Source organism: Thunnus maccoyii, chromosome 6, assembly GCF_910596095.1.
Source record: "Thunnus maccoyii chromosome 6, fThuMac1.1, whole genome shotgun sequence".
NCBI lineage: Eukaryota > Metazoa > Chordata > Actinopteri > Scombriformes > Scombridae > Thunnus > Thunnus maccoyii.
Window position 1 is genome coordinate 18,141,047 of NC_056538.1, and position 15,520 is coordinate 18,156,566.

General features: G+C 38.5%; 1 protein-coding gene across 1 annotated transcript in view; it reads right to left on the reverse strand.

Moving 5' to 3' along the window:
• Nucleotides 1-15,520, reverse strand: part of grik4 (glutamate receptor, ionotropic, kainate 4) — a 303,754-nt gene that overhangs the window by 153,329 nt on the left and 134,905 nt on the right. The window lies entirely within an intron of this gene.

Consider the following 15,520-nt stretch of genomic DNA (forward strand, 5'->3'; position numbering starts at 1 on the left):
TACTGCTCCCCCTTTGCGGTTGTTTGTTCCTGCATGATTAGTTAAGAGTGAGTTTGTGTGTCTGTTTTTTGTTGTTTGTGTCAGAGATGGAAACATTTTCCTTGTCTAGTCTTGACGACAGGAAAATTAATGTACAGTCAACCATAATGTCTGTGTTTGACTACTGTTTTATTCTTGTGCTGCTCGCTCTACCTTTAAACTGTTAAAAGCAGTTTATCATTGTGCATTTCATTAGAGTCTAATATCGCACACATCACTGTGTACTATATGAAAAAAAGTAGGCTGGTCCTCACTATCATTCTTATTGATTTAATCTTCTTAAAATCAAAACCGCTGCTCACCAGACCACATCTAAGGACTATTTAACTCCAGTTACCCTTTGCATAAATACTGAACTCAGGAAGACTGTGTTCCACTATTTTGCACATTATAAATGGAATGAATTGCAGAAGATTTTAAAACTTAAATGTCTCATCTCACAGGCCAATTTAAAACATTAATCTTGAATCTATTTAGTAATGTCTGTTGTTTCTGAAGCTGTCTGTGCTTTTATTTATCTTGTCGCGAAAAGATTACCTGATTAAATAAATGTTACAATGACTTATGACTTACATGAGATAGCACAGGTGTGCCCTGCTTTGACCCAAACATTTGTCCTGTATTGAAGGTCTAGAGAGCTTTGCTTTATTCTTAAATCCTTGCATTGAACCCAACACCCTGTCGACACAGAATGCGTATCAGCTGTGTTTTTCAGTCATCTGTCTCACGCGTGTCTAATGGAAAAGCTACACTTCTATTTTAATCAACATAGCTGTCTACACAGGCTGTGTAACAGCTCACGTTTCATCACATTTTCAAGTAATTTTCTTCAGTTTCATGCACATAACTACGCTTATTGTGTAATGCGTTCTGAGCACTGACAAAATGCAGGTGAGCCCAAAACAATACAACGCACTGATGACATGCTGCTTTCACCACAAACCTGTGTAGAGTGTAAGTGTGCAGCCTTCTTCTTTTGTTATTTAACCTTTATTTAAACCAGGATAGTTTGACCTGAGTATGAATGTTCTTGTACAGCAACCCTCTCTTTTATACTCACAACTGTTGACCATTGAGCTTCCCCCACACAGATTAATGCTGCCATTTTAGGGATCAAACTGGTAACCTCCCAGTCACAAGCTGCGTGTCCAGTATTGAAGATGCCACTGCTCTACTGTATATGTGGAGGTAGAAAAATAAAATCCTTTCAAGCATGTAGTAAATGTACATCTCACTGGCTTTGAAACTGTAATGTCTGCCTTATGGATGGGGAGCAAGCTGGTTATGACAACCTGTCATATGTATCTGTTATGTATGAATGAGGCTGTGGACTCTGTTTGCTATGTTCATACTCTGAAGCATGGTGTCCTCTGTGCCCTCTGATTCTCCACATACCTCTCCTCTGGTTGAGTATGGCTGTCTCAGTATCTGTTGTGGTTTATTCTGTGATTCTGATGGGTCATTGTTTGACTTTTTTAATTCCACACTCTGTTTCATCTGGTTTATCATTTCCAAGTGTCTAAATCAATGTGACAGCTGCCTCTCATTCACACAGGCAGAAGACTGCAGAAAGCAGTTTTTCTTTTTTTTTTTGACATGGTAAAAGTGACTGACCAAAAGAGAGAAACAGACTTCACAAATGGTTGATAGCGGTCCAACTCCCGTTGCCCAAGGCAGCTGGGCAACTGTTACAGTTGTGCTCTTCCAAATTTAAAAAACAAACATACTTCACGCTCTTCTGGACAAAACATAGAGGGTTAGCTCCGAAAAAACAAAAACATGTCAATGCTTTGAAGAGGGCATCTAAGCCTAAAATATCGACCAATGTCACAGAGAGCGCAATATGTCAAAGTTATTAAAATGATCATGTGTCAAGTATGTCAGTTTGACTCTTGTGTTTCTTCTGTCTCTTCATACTGTGAGTTTAAGGATAGGGTCTTTAAACATTATAGTTAGAGAGGAAAACTGAGCAGACCTGTAGTTGCAGAGGTGATAAATCAGAAAGAAGTTAGTTATAGTTCTCCTTCAAGAGACCTACAGCAGTGAGGATAATGAGGCACATTGGGGCCTTTGGAGTGGGGACATTATGTTCTTTGTCATGGGAGCAGTTTAAGTACAGTGTAAAGTTGGGTCTGTATTTATCAAAGGTTTCAAAGAAGGAAATCAGTCCTAATTGACCCATAATTCTACTCATGATGGATACATGTAACTGGTCCTACTTTTAGGCTTAGGAGTAAAAGCATTTTATTAAGTCTCTCAACCTAAAAAAATGTTCCTACAGTATCTCTCCCTAGAGTTATAAGGGCTGGAAAGCTATTAGAGGTTCCCAGCAGGTGGATAATGATAGGACAAACATGTGCACATATTCCAGGTGTGGGAATACGTCTCACTTTTAATTTATAAGAAGAAAATTCTTCAAAAACGAAGATTGGATTGAAACTTTTTTTGACTGATTTTGTCCTGCTCCACCTATAAACCCTGGCTCCACACCACAGAGATATTTCCTTTCATGCTTAATTAAAAACATGGAAATAGAGCTACAACAGTGCTGATTTGGTACCAGCTGTGATTGTATTAATTGCACCTCAAAGCTCCAACAAACATGTTCAATAATTTCCCCCCACTATAAAAAGATATCTGAAGATTAAGATAAAAGGAGTAACCTTATCTGAATCAAGGGTCAAAAATAGAGGATGTCGTTTTGCTGTACAGACTGTAAAGCCCCTTGAGGTAAATTTGTGATATTGGGCTATACAATTAAAGATGGACTTGACTTGAAGCTCATGTATCCCACTATCAGACAGCACTGAAAATGCATCCATCACCTATTATAAAGTAACACTTTTCTGTATTTCGTTTCATTTTTGCTGCATTAAACTATATGTTGTTTAGTCTTGCAGTCCTGATTATTTTGTTACTATTGTGTTTGATTGCACACCAGAACAACTGAGGAAAACCACGAGACGTAACCGTTAATGTTACAATACGACTATGATTGTAAATCTGTAAAACAGTAATGTAAATCACGCTCAAATAAAGACATTTACTTCTTGATGAAAGCGTCATAAAAAAGTCTTGAGGTCATCTTTAGAGGTATTTTTAGTTCTAGTTTAACTCATCACGACTTTGGAAATGATTCTGAGATGCTTGATAAATACAATCACTTTTCCCTTTTCATCAAGGTTAGGCTTTCTTATTTAATCCATCATCAAGGTAGTGAATGATTGTGTGGTTCTGGTAAGTAGAGATAGAGGGCAATGTCTTCACTTTATGTTCCTAAGCAAGGTACACCGTTTTAGAGAAGGCGAGAGAGGTCAGTGCCAAGATAATGCAACCAGAGTGACTGTATTCTACTGGAAAGTAGACTGGAACTTTTAAAAAGACTTGAAAAACAAAGAACCTCTTTAGACTCCCAAATATAGTGAGCCAGTGTGGTCTGTTAGATGCATGGAGGACAAAGCGAGCAAATGTCAGACAGTACACCTGTGAAGAGAGCAGACAGCCAGATTAGTGAAGCAAGACTGAATAGACTAGCTTCTATTTTTTGCAGGCACAAAGCCAGCAGAGGTGTGAAAGCAGCCTCAATGTCATTTTCATCCACAGGAAGTCCACTGTTTTTGTGTTTGCACCTGCTTGAAAATTTCAGAAATGTTACCACATTTCTCTGTAGAGTAGTAGGTGGTTTCTGGGTTTGGGGGTGAGTGTTTACTTGGAGTGTCTCAGCCGACCATGTGGACTTCACAAAAGAACAAAAATCAAAGAGTGGGGTCTGAAGACCCAGTGGAGGTCTTGCAAGAACCGTTGGCAGCTTGTCGCAATGCTGAGGATGTTTACTTACAAGACAGCAGACAGAACAGAGGAGTTCAGCCTCCCAGGGGGAAGATTGTACTGTTTTCTTGTTTGGTTTTGTTTCCTCACATATTTTAGTGTGTACTTCTGCGCACTTGTATCCCATGTAGGATAAAATGTTCTTTGTCACTCTCCGTCTCTCTCTGTTTCTGCTCGATAAGAATCTCAGCAGCAGAGTGGGATTACAGATGACGTCATATGCTCTGCATAAAAACCCTTTTTTTTAATGTAAGTTACTATAATATGAACAACATGACAGCACATCTCCCTACATCTCTTGAATTGCTTGTCTGTCAGGGCAATATATTTCCTCATTGTCAGTCAAGTCCATTGAAGGAATCCACGTAATAAATGGACCAAATGCATTACAGCTAGCATCCTACACGATGGATCATCATGGAAAAAGTCTGCCGTGTACAGTAGTTCCTTTGGATGGTAAATAGCTCCTTTGGATGGTATATTTTGTCAGCATAACATTATCAGCACTCTGCCTTTTGGTTCACAGCTACCAATTTAAATCTGTATTGCTAGACGGGGAAGTGAAGAAGTGCACTCTGCCCTTTATAGCAACTCCCAGGAAAGTGTCTGTAAGTAAGTGTGAAAAGCATATGAGCCAGTGGCAACACTCTGTGATTATCATGCTATGCATCTCTGTGGGTGTGTGTTTATGTCTGTAACCCTCTCTACACTCTGAAAATATTCACTCAGGCTGCTATTGCATGTTTTTTTTTTTACTGCACTAAAGGTAACTTAAGTGCAGTAAATGTAAAGGAACTTAAAGGAATAAAATAAACTAGTAACATTTTCTGTGGCCATGGAAACTGTTTCAGCATTAATGCTCCATGTTGGTCAGAGGAAACCAAATCCTCAACCTCTGCAATGTGAACACCAAGAACCAACCATGGGAAATAAGTTTTTTATGTCAAGTTCACTTCATCTGCCTACGGTTTATTTTGCTGGTGTGTAGGTAGCGTTCAGCGGCTCACTGCCCGTGATGGGCAATAACACAGATCCTGTGAGTCCTCAGACTACCTTACTGAGTTACTGCTCAGGAGAGCCCTGGGGAACAGTTGGATAGGGCTGTCAACACATCAAGATCATTTCAGAGAGCTTTCGTAGGAAAACTATACAAATAACAGCTGTCAAAAGTCTTCCCCCGAGGTCCTAAGAAGGGGAGAGAAACCAAAAAACAGCATCAAATGAGAGGTCTGTTCTAAAATTAATTGAGTACTGAAAATTCCTTGCAGCTTATATCGTTATGCACACAGGAGGATTACTGTGCCTTATTGTTCAATTAGCCTGACTCTAGAGCAGCATGTTTTAAACAGTGTAAAACGCTTAATAGAACTAACAACTGATAACCAAGAGTACATGTTTTAGTACGGCAGTACAGGAAAGATTTGACGAATCTAACTTGTTTCCCAGCATACAGAGCTGCGTCACATTTGATGGATATCACAGAAGTTGAAAGCTTTACTGCTTCTAAAAACAGGACACCGTTTCATTCACTGCAATAGTAAGTGAAAAAAAACATACACAAAGCTGATGTGACATCCTTGAAAGTATCTATGGCAAATCAATGTCAATCGTAGCTCAGATATGTAGCAGCAGCCTGCACAGGCTTCATCACCAATGAGTAGAGACAAACCCTTTGCAGACTTTAGACTGGCAGTCAATGCAATCTGTAACACTAATGACTCTTCAGTGAGATCAGCTCATTCGTGTTAGAGTTCAACACAAATTCCAGTGCACTCAATAGAAGGTTAAAATGAAAATTGAGTTGAATGATTGCGCTTGTTTTTCAAAGAGTCTTAAATCTATGGTATCAATTTTAGGTCAGCTTCTGACCCGAAAAAGACAAACAAAGAATGAAGACAAATACAGCCCATCTAAAAAAAAAAAAAGGGTTATACTTGGGAGACAAATGAGTAAAATCTGTGATTTCAAGAAGGCAAAAAGACAAGTAAACAAGTGGTGCAAAGAGTGAGAGGAGTACCTTGGTATCCTCAGGCGTAAATAATACATTCTATAAATTTCAAATCTTTGTCAGTATAGAGCCTTCATGTTGCAAACCAACAAAGTGCCAACTCAAGGAGCCTGTTTGATTTATTTATTTAATTTCCTTGCCTTTTAACTTAAGTTTCACTGAACTTTTTTCCTGTGTTATGCAGATGTGCGTACGAAGAAACTTAATCAGAGTCTTCAGGTCTCCTCTTCTCTCTCGGTTTTCTTTAGACTCTCTGTCTCAAGAGGCCTTCCTGTTTAAACTCACTCCCTTCATGTCTGATGTACTTTGTATCCCAACAAACATGCTACATTTGGACTAGAAACTGCTGCGGTATTTATAGATATTTTTAGTCCTGATGACACTAAAACATGACAATACAATTCTGTGATGATTCTTCCTGAGCCTCAGAATCTACAACAACTCTAAAGTCCCACTGCACAGACTGGATTGTAGAATGAAGAGAACAATGGCTGAGATTTCTTTTACTCTGAGCTGGCGTGAATAGGTAGACAGAGAGGCAATCATACTGTATAGAGTGGTACCCATTGCATTTTCAGTATAAGCCTCTCCTGAATACTGAATAGGCTGAGGATTGTGAAATAAAATGCCAGCTATTGTGACTTTCCTTTTGTTTCTTTGCTCACAGAAAAGCCAGCACAGACTGAGATGGTGAGATGAAATCAGAAAAGGGGCCTGCAGTGTAATCCCAGCCGTTCTGAACAAGGTTTTAAAAACAGTGAGATCTAGTATGCAGCATAATATAGACTGCACACTATAATTTCTTCATTCAGAAGAAGGAGAGAAAGACACTCCCTTTAAAGAGTTTATTAGACTTTGACAATATACATTGGAGGAGTCCAAGAACTGAGGGGAATAATACAGAAAAGACACAATGCATTTGAACCCGTGTTCAGCATTTACAGAAAATGTGATAATAATGTTGCTCCATTTCCGCTGGATGTGTAAGTGATCAACTGGTTGCTAACACACTGGCTATAACCAAGCCAAAGCTTCTTTTGAGGTTTTTTCTTCCCCCCCTAGTAGCCAAAACTCAATTAACACAGCTTTAAAGAACTCAAATAAAATGTATCTTCAAAATGAATGTTTTAGTGCAGCTGCTGTCATAAGTAAAGAACTTTAACAATATGCAAAAGACTCAGATAAATGGGTTAGAGATGGTCATAATTATGTAGGAATAATGCGGGGGCTGGTGAATTAGCATTAATTCTATTAAATGCAAGGCTGAAAATTATTGGGAGAACTGATAAAGGATGTTTTTTTGGTGTGAAGAAAACAACACATTTACAGTGTTTTCAATAATGATGCTGCAATTCTTCCATGTTACAAATTATTAATATGCCTTTTCTCCACTGGCTGGTCCATGGAGGTCCAGCAAAAGCACAGCAATGCGCACACACACACACTCAGACACACACATAGACTCAGACACTCATCATTTTTGGTTAAATCCCATTTTTAAAAAGCCACAGGGCAACACCCACAGTCTTGCAGCACAGAATGCTGTTAAGTATCAGTGTCATACTTGACAAATAGGCCTTTGTATTTATACAGCATATGGAGGAAAACAGACACTCTGAAGCAATATAACCATTTTTCTCCAATCTCATTCTCAAATCTCAACCCACTGCCCCCTTTGTTGTGTGTATGTGTCTGTGTGTGTGTGAAAAGTGCATGTGTCGTATATATTTACGTCTCAGTATTAGAAGAAACTTACAAGAAAAATAAGAGAACCTTGAGAAAGCACATTATGGGGATCCAACTGCTGCGATAAATGAGTTTTTGTTTGCAGGAGTCAGTGTGTCACATCGTGGCACACACACACATAAACACTCCTTGAGATTAAAACCTTACTAGCACATTATTGCAAAGCACATGGTTTTGGCAGCCAGTTGTGATGCACTGTTGGAGCCTTACAAATATAGTGGCCATGTTTTATTTCAGTTGGGCATCCACATCAGCACAGGAGTAAACTAATATAAAAGAAGTACAGCTCTGACTTCCAAGAGGTGTAGGAGGCTATAAATACAGCAGTTTCTTCTCTGACCCTCACCCCACACATACTGATGGGGGCTATTGGCTTGCTGACTGACTAGCTGGCACCAAGGCTGACCTTAGATATTAATCATGTTGACTATCTGGCAACAGCACCAATCGACTCTGCAATCCCATGACACCATTCTGGTATGAATCCTGATTCACTTCTCACAGGTTTGTGGAAACCATATTGTGCTGGCTATGAAAAGCAGATACAAAAATATTGGGAGAATTCAGTAAAACAACTGTTTGAATCTTTCTAACTTGAACATTTTTCAAGTTGAAGTTGAAACACTTTTGGGCTTATTCTTAAGTTTGCTTTGCTGACTTAATCACACAGCAACAGAAACAAGGGAGAAATCATATGACAGGTGGAGGGTGAATTAACATCAAATTACAAAGACTGGAAAACAACTGCTGCACTTCTTTCTATGTACATCTGGTCACAACTTATAATTAGCTTGTTATATGTAGGAGTGTTAGAAAAAAACATGAGCTATAAAAGAATACCTTTGTGTTTGAAAACTCAGTGTGCATGTCCCACTTTGCAAACTGTATTTTAAACCTGCACCTGATGAATCATATTGGTGCACTTACATCTTTTGAACATTATATAACTTACAACTGAAACTATCGGTCAATTTATCAATCCATTTATTGGTCCAGCATCAACAAAAAATTGCCGGCAATAATTCTGATTATCTGTTAATTGTTTAAGTCATTTTACAAGCAATTTGACAAACAATCTCTGTTTTTTTAGACCAAAACAAGCAATTTGAAAATGTCACCTTGGGCTCTGGCAAATTGTGACAGGCATTTTTCATTATATCCAGACATTTTGTATTCCAAATTATTCACTGATAAATCAAGAAACTCGACAATTTCAGCCCTAATATGAATTCAAACCTAGAGACTCTGCTTCTTATTTAGCCCAATCAAACTGCTCCACATCCAATAAGAACTCCTGTCAGACACTACAATAAGAGGTCTTAGCCTGGTTTAACAATCAGGATGGTGAGGTTGTCTGCGCTGTGTCAACGGGGCAAGATGAGGAGGATCAACGATTGACAGAAAAGGATGGTCTGACAGCTGTTTGACTTGCCTGTCAGAGCAACAGTTTACACAATCCAAATATCAAACCTGTCAATCATACATCAAACGTTGTCTAATTCAATTGCAAATGGCCCATTAAAACTGACAGTTTGAACCAAAGGCAAGTCAGATGCTGCTAGTGTTCCTGCTTACACCACCCATATTACTGGTGACTTCATTGTATGCCATGTAAGAAGGAGGTGAGACCAAATGCCTCCCGTGTGCTACAGTGTCTGAAATAAACTTCATGTTACCATCAGTGGTGTACTGGCCACTGGGCATACGGGGAATAATTCCGGTGGGCTGCCACATCGGTGGGACAGTGGACTATCAAAAAATCCATGAAGTTTTTTCCCGGCTCTATCTGTATCTTTATCAGCCCTCTCTGTGTGCCTGTCATTCGGAGTGCACATGAGAGCGTGCTGCGTGCGTGGGCTCACTGGCCAATCAAAACAAAGTTAGATATTGCACATATATAATCAACCCTCACAAAATCTCATTACAAAGAGAAATCTAAGACATTTTAGTGACCTAGCCTTTTTTATTGTTGTTTTTCATAGCAACATACATAATACATTTGAAATCCCAGATGTTGAAATGGCACAGGATTTTTTCACAAAAGCTCTTCTTTCAGTCATTAAGAAATATGCTCAATTCAAAAAGCTTAGAAAAGAAAAGATAGATTAATCCCTTGGTTTTCACCTGAATTATCAGCTTTATTTAAGGAAAGGAACAGAGCCTGGTCACTTGCCAGAAACTGTCGGGATCAATCCCATTGGTCATCATTTAGACAACTTAGAAATAAATGCATATCATCTACGAGAAACGCCAAATCTAATTATTATTTAGACTTATTTATTAGCTCCTATTCAAACCCTGTAAAATTTTGGACTGCAGTTAACTCAATGAAAAACATATCCACTATTTCCCTACCTGCACATACTAAATATGGTGACAGTTTGATTTCTGAACAGAAAGTGGTTTGCCTAGCTTTCAATAAACACTTTGCTGATGCTGGGCATTTATTTGAAAAGGATTACACAGGGCCCCCTCTTATTAATAATGACTGTGTATGCACCATGAACCATGTTTCTCAATTTACCTTTCAGCCCCTCTCTCCTAGTGATGTATTTGAAGCATTGCAAGCCATTGATACCAGGAGTTCAACTGAAGAGGATAAACTGGATCATTTTTTCTCTAAAACTGTCCGCTCCATTTATCACAGAGCAATTAACGCATATATTTAATCTTTCTATCACAAGAGGCATATTTCCTGGTGTTTGGAAGTCGGCCCATGTAACTCTGTTACATAAAAGAGGTGATATAAGTGATCTAGATAATTACAGACCAATCTCCAAATTATCTTATCTAGCAAAAATCCTGGAATCTTTGGTAAATAACCAACTCAAGACATTTTATTTCAAGTCACTGTGTATTAAGTCTGCGCCAATCTGGATTTAGAGCTAATCACAGCACCTTTTTCAACTATTACAGCACACTAGTTACAAATAATACAGTATCCGCTTTAGACAATAAGAAACATTGTGCTGCCCTTTTTATAGATTTGTCAAAAGCATTTGATATAGTTGATCATCCTTTGCTCTTACAAAGGATATGCAGTATTGGCTTTGATGTAAAGGCTTGTAATTGGTTTCAGAAGTTGGGGAGTGTCCAGTCTGAGTTCTTGACAGTTACAGAAGGTGTTCCCTAAGGTTAAATTTTAGGTCCCTTTCTCTCCAGCATTTATATTAATGATATTGTCTCTTCATTGAGTGGCTGTCAAGTCCATCTTTATGTTAATGACACTACTGTGTATTGTATTGCTGATTCTGTACAACTAGCCACTGAGAACCTGCAACTTTCCTATAATGCTCTACAAGATGCTCTTATTAATCTGAAACTGGTACTTAATGCATATAAATTCATGCTGTTTACTAGAACCAGATATATTGATTATAATAGTATGCATATATGCACTGCGAATGGATCTAACATTGAGAGAATTGCTGAATATAAATATCTTGGCATCTGGCTTGATGAGAAATTGACATTTAAATACCATATACACAATCTTGTCAGCAAACTGCGTCAAAAAATTGGCTTCTTTTACAGAAACAGAACCAGCTTCCCAACGATTAGTAGCAAGAGGCTTGTTGAAGCAGGTTCCTATCAGTTTTGGATTATGGGGATGTAATTTATAAAAATGCTGCTCCTTCCACTCTTACACCCCTATCATTCTGCCCTCAGATTTATTACTGGTGATAGTTACAGTACTCACCATTGTATCCTGTATGATAAGGTAGGTTTGGGCTTCTCTGGCAGAGAGGAATAATAAACATTGGTATTTGTTTATCTATAAAGGCTTTTTGGAAAGTTACCACCTTACATCTCAGTGATGCTGGATTGGAACTTTGGACCCTAACTTGCTCACATGACTGGCTTATACTTATTTCTGAATTTGGAAAGTCAGCCTTTTGGAATGATCTTCAACACACACTAAACATCAATACTGTACTGATCTATGAAAAATGCAAAACCGTTTTTCTCTATTTATTTTTAACTCGTCTGCAACTCGTCATCGTTGTAAATGAGGGCAACCTCAATGGTTCTTCCGGTTTAAATAAAGGTTTGATTGAGATGCATAATGAGATTCACATATTTGCATATATTCATGTACTGTTGCGTTGGGAGTCTCAGAACTGGCACAAAAGCAACTTGTAGATGGAAATAAGTGATGTGTGACCAATGTTCAAGGAGGTTTGAGAGACTGTCACAAGCTGCTCAAAATTAATATGCATGTGGTATGTAAACTCCTCGGGTGAATATTTACAGTGAGTTCAAAGAGAATGAGAATGTGTGTCTGTTTGACATGTCTAGACACGAGAAAAAACAATGAACTCAACAAAGGAGAAGGTGGACGTATTTGTATATGGAAACTATCTGTTACTGTTTCCTCATTCAGCTCTCTGAAATGACCTGAGAGTTTCTGCTTCGGAATGAACTGGACTGTCGCAGCCAGCATGGCGCTCACCAACGTGTCCCAGCAGTAAACACACATTTTATTAACACCAAATCTCAGCGGTCTCCCTGTTAGGGGCAATACAAGGCTGATGGAAAATGGTGTGATGCTGCGACAGCTCATGAAATAGAATCAGGATATCTAGTCTAAGAAAATCAGACTTACTGTTTGGTCTTCAAGACGTTTCAGCACTAATCTAAAAGGTGACTTCAAATCTGCTGACTGGCAGGGAGTCCAGGGCATTTGCAGACGTTGCAGAAGTGGTTTGTTTAGCAATATTTTAGTGAAAATACCAGTGTTTGTGTACCTAAGACTTGAAATATGTTTTGTAGGTTTAAAAATGTGTCCTTGAACAACTCTCCAAAATGTACCAACATTCTGTCCAACATTTTAGGCTACAGGGTGAGAATAACTGAACAAAAAATAATAATTCCTGTGTAGAGAACTTAAAAAGTCAGTCGGCTTCAGCAGTCTAGACTAAAGGGAACAAGGAGTCAAAAATGCAACACAGATTTGAAACATTGAAAGGAATAAATATAAGAACTAGGGTTACCTTGCATTATTTTGAAAATATGGTTTGCTGTTTTAGTGTTAGCTACTATTTTTAACTGATCTTATACATGTTGTATAGCTATTCATGTGCAGGTGTCCCGAGAGTCTTCATCTGAAACTCTGGCACCTGTTGTTTTGCCTGTCAGGATGCTTGCTATCTTTTTCACAGTAGCTGAATCAGCTCTGCCATTGTGAAAGCTCTAGGTTGCAAACCTGCAGCAGTCACATCAGCACTGCAAACTTACCAAGAGAGAGGGCAGAGGTAGAAAAACAAAACATTAACTTGGCCTAAAACTTTACTACTAATAATAATAATAATTCTTATTTCACACCAAGTTATTCCAATTCATCATCATATGGGAACTGGAGTCTCACTTAGTATGCACCTGGCAGAAAGCAGAGAAACACTGTTGACAGGTTGTAAACAAACACTCATTCTGTCCTTGCAGTCTGATTTGCATGTTTCTAACTGTGGGAGGAAAACAGGAGGAGCTCAGGACCTTTTAGTTCAACAAAACATAATCATGTCAAGATTATGTGTATGATTTACTCATTGAGATGTACAGTACCCTCATTACAGTAACACATTAGGACTGGTGACACATTGGACTACTGTGCCAATTACAAAATGTTGAAAGAAGTTAACTTTTAAAACACAAACATGTCATTCACATTCAGGTGTGTGACTTAGCATTTGGTTCCATTCAGTTTTAATATCAGCCTGAAAGTGAAAAGCAGGATGAAGACAGTGATACTGTAAGATGGGGAGCTAAGTTACAATGCGATGGATAATTGAAAATATGACCATCACTGAAGCAATCGCTTTCAAAGATAAAGGGCCAGAAAGAGGCTTAGTCAGGCGAGCATAGCCCATCAATATTCAACAACACCAGGTTGTTTTGGCAGTTAGAGCTTGATTTAACAATAAATCTCCATGATGACGACTGGAGATTTAAGAGGAATCCTCTCTAAAGGACGGTACTTTAAAGTTCTTAATGATGATCTTAGATATTGTGTTAATTGCAAGTTGAAAGGTCCCAGCTTCAATCATCTCTGTGCATAAATAAAGTGTCAAACTAAGCACTACCCTCAGGCTACTTAAACACTGCCTATGTTGCTCTTAGTAGACAAATTACTGCGCTCTCAGTCCTGCCAACATTGTCTTCAAGCTCATCATTATCTACTGTATGACCAGCTCATCTGACCTTGAGTTACTGTAGAAGAATATGTTGTCATGCCTGAGGCTTAAGAGGGGAGGAGGAGAGGAGAGGAGAGGAGAGGAGAGGAGAGGAGAGGAGAGAGGAAGGGAGACAAAATGAGACGAAGCACGAGATGGCAATGAGATCAGGAGCAGGCTATCTAGAGTATCCTCACTCGGTTATTGCCAGTCAGACGGCAGGCAGATGGGAGTGACTTGGGCAGGTAACAAATTGCTAATCAATAACTATCTCAATGACGGGAAATGTACAGATGAAACCCTGCTCTGCCCAGCATCCACATACTTCCTCACTCTACTTCTAACACAATTCAGAATCTTCCATAAAACCTTTATAGGCAAGACTTACAGTTGACATGTTGACAAAAAGTCAATGCGTCAACAGACTGAGTGAAATACATAGTACATGCTATTTTTCAAGTCTTGCATTGCAAGCTCACCTGAAAGTAAGAGAGGAGAACAAGATAATAATATATATTTTATTTAAATTATATGGTGCCGATACAAATCAGTATATTTTTATGTTCATGTTCAGGTTTTTTTTTTGTCCTGAAACGCATTGATGTCAAAAATCGGACTAGAGAAAGTGAGCTCACATAGCAGCTTGTAATGGATTGTGTTATCACCCTAAGGAGTAACACCTTCGTCTTCATCAAAATTGCCTCGAGCTTCAATCATATCTTATCTTACATCAATACATCATATCTTATGTATTGCTGTCTTTTTAACAGCAATACATAATCAATTATTAATATTTATCTACCATGGAAAGCTAGGACTTGTTTGAGTCTATAATGCCTTAATAATCTTCCAACACGCACAGAATCTATGTTTTTGATTTCCTTAAAAAATGTACTGTATGCAAGTACATTCTTTTGTCAAGCTTTTGTGCATTTAATCTTCCTCAAATAGAGAGACCCACTGCCCCCCTTCCAAGCGTGTAGGAGAACCTACACTCTCGTGAAAAACCTGAAAGGCCCTCTCTAGAGCCAGTGTTTGGTTTGTCCATTCTGGGCTACTGTAGAAACATGGCTCCGTGGAAGAGGACCCAATCCCTTTGTAGATATAAAGGACTCATTCTAAGATAACAGAAACACAAGAATGCTTATTTTCAGGTGATTAGACACTAATTAAAACATACTTATGAATAATATATTCCATTTCTGCCAAGTCTGTTCAATAAATGCTACTAAATTCTACACACTGCAGCTTTAATGCCCCTCACTAACACTCAAGCTATGAAGATACTGTCCTTAGACGTGTTTATGCAATGCTCATGAAATGCTGAGTGTTTCATGAGTGTTTTTTAAAGCTGCTGAAAAAATGATGTTCAGTGTTTATTTTATGTAAAACACAAACACAAAACACTTGATGCTGACATAAGGTACAAGTAAGACATATCAAATGTGAGAAATATGCATATACAGTATAGAGTATGTAAACAAAGTACTTGTATAAAGCATAATTCATCTATAGATAAGACAACCCTAATCACATCACTTTAAAATTACACGCACATTTAACTAGATAATTTTTATGCATTTAAGTGTTCAGTTAACCAAGAGACCACAATTCACAATCTGCCATAATGAATTCCTCCGATCACCTACAGTTGTGTCTGAACGGTGCAATGTTGTGAATTTCCTGGAGGTGCCCCGTGGAATTACACAGGCAGGGTAACCTCACAAGT